This window comes from Scyliorhinus torazame, chromosome 23 (genome assembly GCF_047496885.1).
Source record: "Scyliorhinus torazame isolate Kashiwa2021f chromosome 23, sScyTor2.1, whole genome shotgun sequence".
In the NCBI taxonomy this organism is placed as follows: Eukaryota; Metazoa; Chordata; class Chondrichthyes; order Carcharhiniformes; family Scyliorhinidae; genus Scyliorhinus; species Scyliorhinus torazame.
In genome coordinates, this window is record NC_092729.1 from 87,602,246 (window position 1) to 87,612,245 (window position 10,000).

A 10,000-nucleotide genomic window follows, 5' to 3' on the forward strand; every position below is an offset into this window, starting at 1 on the left:
ATTATGGAGCTCAAATCCTAGAGTATAGACATCTCCCTCCGACAATGCGGCACTCCCACAGTACAGGCACCGGGGGGAATGTCGGCCTGGATTATAGCACTCAAATCCGAGAGTATAGACATCTCCCTCCGACAGTGCAGCGCTCCCTCAGTACTGGCACCAGGGGGAGTGTCGGCCTGGATTATAGCGCTCAAATCCTAGAGAATAGACATCTACCCCCGACAGTGCAGCGCTCCCTCAGTACTGGCACCGGGGGGAGTGTCGGCCTGGATTATAGCGCTCAAATCCTAGAGTATAGACATCTCCCTCCGACAGTGCAGCGCTCCCTCAGTACTGGCACCGGGGGGAGTGTCGGCCTGGATTATGGAGCTCAAATCCTAGAGTATAGACATCTACCTCCGACAGTGCGGCGCTCCCTCAGTACTGGCACCGGGGGGAGTGTCGGCCTGGATTATCGAGCTCAAATCCTAGAGTATATACATCTACCTCCGACAGTGCAGCGCTCCCTCAGTACTGGCACCGGGGGGAGATCGGCCTGGATTATAGCTCAAATCCTAGAGTATAGACATCTCCCTCCGACAGTGCGGCGCTCCCTCAGTACTGGCACCGGGGGGAGTGTCGGCCTGGATTATAGCACTCAAATCCTAGAGTATATACATCTCCCTCCGACAGTGCGGCGCTCCCTCAGTACTGGCACCGGGGGGAGTGTGGGCCTGGATTATAGCGCTCAAATCCTAGAGTATAGACATCTCCCTCCGACAGTGCAGCGCTCCCTCAGTACTGGCACCGGGGGGAGTGTGGGCCTGGATTATAGCGCTCAAATCCTAGAGTATAGACATCTACCTCCGACAGTGCAGCGCTCCATCAGTACTGGCACCGGGGGGAGTGTCGGCCTGGATTATATAGCTCAAATCCTAGAGTATAGACATCTACCCCCGACAGTGCGGCACTCCCTCAGTACTGGCACCGGGGGGAGTGTCGGCCTGGATTATGGAGCTCAAATCCTAGAGTAGATACATCTCCCTCCGACAGTGCAGCGCTCCCTCAGTACTGGCACCGGGGGGAGTGTGGGCCTGGATTATAGCGTTCAAATCCTAGAGTATAGACATCTCCCTCCGACAGTGCGGCGCTCCCTCAGTACTGGCACCGGGGGGAGTGTGGGCCTGGATTATAGCGCTCAAATCCTAGAGTATAGACATCTCCCTCCGACAGTGCGGCGCTCCCTCAGTACTGGCACCGGGGGGAGTGTGGGCCTGGATTATGGAGCTCAAATCCTAGAGTATAGACATCTCCCTCCGACAGTGCGGCGCTCCCTCAGTACTGGCACCGGGGGGAGTGTCGGCCTGGATTATGGAGCTCAAATCCTAGAGTATATACATCTACCTCCGACAGTGCAGCGCTCCCTCAGTACTGGCACCGGGGGGAGTGTGGGCCTGGATTATGGAGCTCAAAACCTAGAGTATACACATCTACCTCCGACAGTGCAGCGCTCCCTCAGTACTGGCACCGGGGGGATCGTCAGCCTGGATTATAGCGCTCAAATCCTAGAGTATAGACATCTACCTCCGACAGTGCAGCGCTCCCTCAGTACTGGCACCAGGGGGAGTGTGGGCCTGGATTATGGAGCTCAAATCCTAGAGTGTATACATCTCCCTCCGACAGTGCGGCGCTCCCTCAGTACTGGCACTGGGGGGAGTGTCGGCCTGGATTATAGAGCTCAAATCCTAGAGTATAGACATCTCCCTCCGACAGTGCGGCGCTCCCTCAGTACTGGCACCGGGGGGAGTGTCGGCCTGGATTATAGCGCTCAAATCCTAGAGTGTATACAGCTATCTCCGACCGTGCAGCGCTCCCTCAGTACTGGCACCGGGGGGAGTGTGGGCCTGGATTATGGAGCTGAAATCCTAGAGTATAGACATCTACCTCCGACAGTGTCGCGCTCCCTCAGTACTGGCACCGGGGGGAGTGTCGGCCTGGATTATGGAGCTCAAATCCTAGAGTATATACATGTACCTCCGACAGTGCAGCGCTCCCTCAGTACTGGCACCGGGGGGGAGTGTCGGCCTGGATTATAGCGCTCAAATCCTAGAGTATATACATCTCCCTCCGACAGTGCAGCGCTCCCTCAGTTCTGGCACCAGGGGGCGTGTCGGCCTGGAATATAGCGCTCAAATCCTAGAGTATAGACATCTCCCTCCGACAGTGCAGCGCTCCCTCAGTACTGGCACCGGGGGGAGTGTCGGCCTGGATTATGGAGCTCAAATCCTAGAGTATAGACATCTCCCTCCGACAGTGCAGCGCTCCCTCAGTACTGACCGGGGGGAGTGACGGCCTGGATTATGGAGCTCAAATCCTAGAGTATAGACATCTACCTCCGACAGTGCAGCGCTCCCTCAGTACTGGCATCGGGGGAGTGTCGGCCTGGATTATGGAGCTCAAATCCTAGAGTATAGACATCTGCCTCCGACAGTGCAGCGCTCCCTCAGTACTGGCAACGGGGGGAGTGTCGGCCTGGATTATAGCGCTCAAATCCTAGAGTATAGACATCTCCCTCCGACAGTGCAGCGCTCCCTCAGTACTGGCACCGGGGTGAGTGTCGGCCTGGATTATGGAGCTCAAATTCTTGTCTTAGATATCTGTACACTGACTGGTGTCTCTCAGTACTCTCTCTCTCAGGGAGATATCTGTACACTGACTGGTGTCTCTCAGTCCCCTCCCTCTCTCAGGGAGATATCTGTACACTGACTGGTGTCTCTCAGTCCCCTCTCTCTCTCAGGGAGATATCTGTACACTGACTGGTGTCTCTCAGTCCCCTCTCTCTCTCAGGGAGATATCTGTACACTGACTGGTGTCTCTCAGTCCCCTCTCTCAGGGAGATATCTGTACACTGACTGGTGTCTCTCAGTCCCCTCTCTCTCTCAGGGAGATATCTGTACACTGACTCTTGTCTCTCAGTCCCCCCTCTCTCAGGGAGATATCTGTACACTGACTGGTGTCTCTCAGTCCCCTCTCTCTCTCAGGGAGATATCTGTACACTGACTGGTGTCTCAGTCCCCCCTCTCTCTCTCAGGGAGATATCTGTACACTGACTGGTGTCTCTCAGTCCCCCCTCTCTCAGGGAGATATCTGTACACTGACTGGTGTCTCTCAGTCCACTCTCTCTCTCGGGGAGATATCTGTACACTGACTGGTGTCTCTCAGTCCTCTCTCTCTCAGGGAGATATCTGTACACTGACTGGTGTCTCAGTCCTCTCTCTCTCAGGGAGTTATCTGTACACTGACTGGTGTCTCAGTCCCCCCCCCCTCTCTCTCAGGGAGATACCTGTACAGTGACTGGTGTCTCTCAGTCCCCCCTCTCTCTCAGGGTGATATCTGTACACTGACTGCTGTCTCTCAGTCCCCCCTCTCTCTCAGGGAGATATCTGTCCACTGACTGGTGTCTCTCAGTCCCCCCCCCCCTCTCTCTCAGGGAGATATCTGTACACTGACTGGTGTCTCTCAGTCCCCTCTCTCTCAGGGAGATATCTGTACACTGACTGGTGTCTCTCAGTCCCCTCTCTCTCTCAGGGAGATATCTGTACACTGACTGGTGTCTCTCAGTCCCCTCTCTCTCAGGGAGATATCTGTACACTGACTGGTGTCTCTCAGTCCCCCCTCTCTCTCAGGGAGATATCTGTACACTGACGTGTCTCTCAGTCCTCTCTCTCTCAGGGAGATATCTGTACACTGACTGGTGTCTCTCAGTCCCCTCTCTCTCGGGGAGATATCTGTACACTGACTGGTGTCTCTCAGTCCCCTCTCTCTCTCAGGGAGATATCTGTACACTGACTGGTGTCTCTCAGTCCCCTCTCTCTCAGGGAGATATCTGTACACTGACTGGTGTCTCTCAGTCCTCTCTCTCTCAGGGAGATATCTGTACACTGACTGGTGTCTCTCAGTCCCCTCTCTCTCTCAGGGAGGTATCTGTACACTGACTGGTGTCTCTCAGTCCCCCCTCTCTCTCTCAGGGAGATATCTGTACACTGACTGGTGTCTCTCAGTCCCCTCTCTCTCTCAGGGAGATATCTGTACACTGACTGGTGTCTCTCAGTCCCCTCTCTCAGGGAGATATCTGTACACTGACTGGTGTCTCTCAGTCCCCTCTCTCTCTCAGGGAGATATCTGTACACTGACTGGTGTCTCTCAGTCCCCTCTCTCTCTCTCAGGGAGATATCTGTACACTGGCTGGTGTCTCTCAGTCCTCTCTCTCTCAGGGAGATATCTGTACACTGACTGGTGTCTCAGTCCCCCCTCTCTCTCTCAGGGAGATATCTGTACACTGACTGGTGTCTCTCAGTCCACTCTCTCTCTCGGGGAGATATCTGTTCACTGACTGGTGTCTCTCAGTCCCCCCTCTCTCATCAGGGAGATATCTGTACACTGAATGGTGTCTCTCAGTCCCCTCTCTCTCAGGGAGATATCTGGACACTGACTGGTGTCTCTCAGTCCCCTCTCTCTCTCAGGGAGATATCTGTACACTGACTGGTGTCTCTCAGTCCCCTCTCTCTCGGGGAGATATCTGTGCACTGACTGGTGTCTCTCAGTCCCCTCCCTCTCCCTCTCTCAGGGAGATATCTGTACACTGACTGGTGTCTCTCAGTCCTCTCTCTCTCTCAGGGAGATATCTGTACACTGACTGGTGTCTCTCAGTCCCCCCTCTCTCTCTCAGGGAGATATCTGTACACTGACTGGTGTCTCTCAGTCCCCTCTCTCTCTCTCGGGGAGATATCTGTACACTGACTGGTGTCTCAGTCCCCTCTCTCTCTCAGGGAGATATCTGTACACTGACTGGTGTCTCTCTGTCCTCTCTCTCTCAGGGAGATATCTGTACACTGACTGGTGTCTCTCAGTCCCCTCTCTCTCAGGGAGATATCTGTACACTGACTGGTGTCTCTCAGTCCCCTCTCTCAGGGAGATATCTGTACACTGACTGGTGTCTCCCAGTCCCCTCTCTCTCTCAGGGAGATATCTGTACACTGACTGGTGTCTCTCAGTCCCCTCTCTCTCTCAGGGAGATATCTGTACACTGACTGGTGTCTCTCTGTCCTCTCTCTCTCTCTCTCACTCCCTCACTCGAACGGGACACCCACTTTAAGCCGGCACGCATCCCGCTGAGGAAAGTCTTGTTTCCCCAGGGTGATGTACAAAGACTGTCGTGATTTATTTAAAGTGAATGTTTTCTTGTAGAACCTCAATAAACAGTCGGATTTTGACCAACTCTCTGGCTCTTTGACTCTGTCTTGGGGGCACTGTCTCCGGCCGCTGGGGCGACCTATCCCCGTGGGTACTGACCCCAATCACCGGGCGGGGGGGGGGGGAGAAAGATTTTTGTCTGATAACATGGCTTCAGCGATGTCATTTTGCGGGTGGAGCAGCACTTACTCTTTTTTTCCACCCCTGGTACCATGTTATATTACCACGACTGGTAATATGTTGAATTCATTGGTTTTTTCTTCCAGAATGACCCAATGTAGTGTTAAAGAACATACCAATCAAAAGATTGAAACAAAACTAATTTATTATTACACTACTAATTAAATGAAGTTCGCATACTCTACTGAGCTACAGATAATAATTAAATGATATTGAATCTGCATTACAGTATTCAATATTCTATCTAACTACTAACTACAATATGACTTGACTTCGTGCTGTCTATCCCTCACCGTCATTCAGTCTTCTGTTGTGGGCCAGAGTTTCACAAAACTCCAAACTATATCATGGAGTTCACCTGACCTACAACTGAGAACAAAGAACAAAGAACAAAGAAAAGTACCGCACAGGGACAGGCCCTTCGGCCCTCCAAGCCTGTGCCGGCCATGCTGCCCAACTAAACTACAATCTTCTGCACTTCCTGGGTCCGTATCCCTCTATTCCCATCCTATTCATGTATTTGTCAAGATGCCCCTTAAACGTCACTATCGTCCCTGCTTCCACCACCTCCTCCGGCAGCGAGTTCCAGGCACCCACGACCCTCTGCGTAAAAGACTTGCCTCGTACATCTCCTCTAAACCTTGCCCCTCGCACCTTAAACCTATGCCCCCTAGTAATTGACCCCTCTACCCTGGAGAAAAGCCTCTGACTATCCACTCTGTCTATTACCCTCATAATTTTGTAGACCTCTATCAGGTCGCCCCTCAACCTCCATCGTTCCAGTGAGAACAAACCGAGTTTATTCAACCGCTCCTCATAGCTAATGCCCTCCATACCAGGCAACGTCCTGGTAAATCTCTTCTGCACCCTCTCTAAAGCCTCCACATCCTTCTGGTAGTGTGGCGACCAGAATTGAACACTATACTCCAAGTGTGGCCTAACTAAGGTTCCATACAGCTGCAACATGACTTGCCAATTCTTATATTCAATGCCCCGGCCAATGAAGGCAAGCATGCCGTATGCCTTCTTGACTACCTTCTCCACCTGTGTCGCCCCTTTCAGTGACCTGTGGACCTGTACACCTAGATCTCTCTGACTTTCAATACTCTTGAGGGTTCTACCATTCACTGTATATTCCCTACCTGCATTAGACCTTCCAAAATGCATTGCCTCACATTTGTCCGGATTAAACTCCATCTGCCATCTCTCCGCCCAAGTCTCCAAACGATCTAAATCCTGCTGTATCCTCCGACAGTCCTCATCGCTATCCGCAATTCCACCAACCTTTGTGTCGTCTGCAAACTTACTAATCAGACCAGTTACATTATCCTCCGAATCATTTATATATACTACAAAGAGCAAAGGTCCCAGCACTGATCCCTGTGGAACACCACTGGTCACAGCCCTCCAGTTAGAAAAGCATCCTTCCAACTGATTATTAAATTTGGTTGTGAGGTGATTTAATGTGTTAGTCAACAGAGGCATTGATCACTTTTAAACAAAACAAAGTTTATTCTTTGAATTCAGTTCACGTTTTTATATGCAAGCACAGTCAGCATTTTTATCAACTATTTATCAAACATTAATACCCCACACAGCTACAGTACTATATACAAGACTTTTCTGACTGAATCCAGCTTCCCAATGCGAAAAGGATTGCAAAAAAAAAATCTCAGAGCCACAAAACAGCCCAAGCCAAAACAGAAGTAAAAGGCGGGGCCACAGGCCAGCCCCGCCCACAACAATGGCATCACCGGAGCCAATTGATAAGACAAAACTTTGCTCGAAGGGAGACTCCCACGACACGAGTCTCTGAATGTGGAGACTGGGGTGAGAAGTCTTACCACACCAGGTTAAAGTCCAACAGGTTTGTTTCGAATCACTAGCTTTCGGAGCGCTGCTCCTTCCTCAGGTGAATGAAGAGGTTCCAGAAACACATATATAGACAGATTCAAAGATGCCAAACAATGCTAGGAATGCGAGCGTCAGCAGGTGATTAAATCTTTACAGATCCAGAGGTGGGGTAACCCCAGGTTAAAGAGGTGTGAATTGTACCAAGCCAGGACAGTTGGTAGGATTTCGCAGGCCAGACGGTGGGGGATGAATGTAATGCGACATGAATCCCAGGTCCCGGTTGAGGCCGCACTCGTGTGTGCGGAACTTGGCTATAAGTTTCCGCTCGGCGATTCTGCGTTGTCGCGCGTCCTGAAGGCCGCCTTGGAGAACGCTTACCCGGAGATCAGAGGCTGAATGCCCTCGACTGCTGAAGTGTTCCCCGACTGGAAGGGAACATCCCTGCCCGGCGATTGTCGCGCGATGTCCGCCGTCGCAGCGTCTGCATGGTCTCGCCAATGTACCGCGCTTCGGGACATCCTTTCCTGCAGCGTATGAGGTAGACAACGTTGGCCGAGTCGCACGAGTATGTACCGCGTACCTGGTGGGTGGTGTTCTCACGTGTCATGGTGACGATCTGGCACGTCTTGCAGAGATTGCCGTGGCAGGGTTGTGTGGTGTCGTGGTCGCTGCTCTGAAGGCTGGGTAGTGTCTTTAAGACCGAGATAGATCGGTTCTTGATTAATAAGGGGCATCGGGGGTTATGGGGAGAAGGCAGGAGAACGGGGATGAGAAAAATATCAGCCATGATTGAACGGCGGAGCAGACTCGATGGGCCGAGTGGCCTTTGTTCCCTTCCAGTCGGGGAACACTTCAGCAGTCGAGGGCATTCAGCCTCTGATCTCCGGGGTAAGCGTTCTCCAAGGCGGCCTTCAGGACGCGCGACAACGCAGAATCGCCGAGCGGAAACTTATAGCCAAGTTCCGCACACACGAGTGCGGCCTCAACCGGGACCTGGGATTCATGTCGCATTACATTCACCCCCCCCACCGTCTGGCCTGCGAAATCCTACCAACTGTCCTGGCTTGGTACAATTCACACCCCTTTAACCTGGGGTTACCCCATCTCTGGGTCTGTAAAGATTTAATCACCTGCTGACGCTCGCATTCCTAGCATTGTCTGGCATCTTTGAATCTGTCTATATATATGTTTCTGGAACCTCTTCATTCACCTGAGGAAGGAGCAGCGCTCCGAAAGCTAGTGATTCGAAACAAACCTGTTGGACTTTAACCTGGTGTTGTACGACCTCTTACTGTATACATATTACAGCTACGAGGCTTTTTTTTTTTGCTTTAGAGTTCACATTTCAATTGGGGGCTCTAAATTTTTTTTAATTTTTTTTAAAGTCGACGATAGCTACCTGCTTTGGTAACTTAAGAAAATGTAGTTTGCTTTCAAGAAAGTGGTTAAATCTGCCGCTCCGACCGGGGCAGAATCTCGGGGAAATCCAGTCTTATTCAAGTGAGAACACATGGTGCTAAACACACCCTTGCAAAGGTTTTTCTTGGTGTCCGGGATTTTGTTTTTGAATTGGAACAGTTATACATTCAGAGTTGTACATAGATTACAATAGTGTGTGGGGTCTTGGTGTTTGTCATTAATATGAATTCTTGCTGTGTATTTATATATATATATGTTAACTAAGTTGTTAGAATAAAGCTTGTTAGAGGATACAGCAGGACAGAGAGAGAATATAGAACATACAGTGCAGATGGAGGCCATTCGGCCCATCGAGTCTGCACCGACCCATTTAAGCCCTCACTATCACCCTATCCCCATAACCCAATAACCCCTCCTAACCTTTGATGTGCTGGGTGTCCTGGATCACAAACAGGTCACCAACACTGGAAGTGGTGCACCTCTATTTTATTGTAAGGTTAACTAGATTAACATACTTGAACTGTGGGTAAATGCAATACCAGCTTTAACTGCTGACCCCTGCCTAGTCCTAACCAGTCGATGCACTCAGCACATGGTGAATGTCTGTGTTGCAGGCTGTGAGCTCTGTGCTCTGAGCTGGCTGCTACTACAATGAGCGGGAACTCTCCTGTCCCCTGCCTTTATAGTGCGTGTGCTCTCACTGGTGATTGGCTGTGGTGTTGTGTGTGCTGATTGGTCCCACTGTGTGTCCATCAGTGTGTGTCTGCACCATGATACACTGGTGTATATTATGACAACCTTTTTTGCACACTAAGGGCAATTTTGGACACTAAGGGCAATTTATCACGGCCAATCCACCTAACCCGCACATCTTTGGACTGTGGGAGGAAACCGGAGCACCCGGAGGAAACCCACGCACACACGGGGGGGCGGGGGGGGGGGGGAGGAGAACGTGCAGACTCCGCACTGACAGCGACCCGACCCACAGATCTTTCAAGGTGGCGACACAAGTGGACGAGGGCGTCGAGTACGCGGACGGAATGTTTGCCTTCACCGGACGGGGCTCGAGTGTAAAAACGCACGCCGCTGTTGTATCGAACCTCGGTAAGGCCGCACTGGGAATATTGCGCACAATTCTGGGTCGCCGCACTACCAAGAGGATGTGGAGGCTTTGGGGAGGGTGCAGAAGAGGTTGACCAGGAGGCTGCCCGGGTCTGGAGGGTGTTAGCCTCGCGGAGGGGCCGAATAGACTCGGACTGTTTTCATTGGAACGACGGAGGTCGAGGGGGCGACCTGATAGAGGTCTGCAAGATTA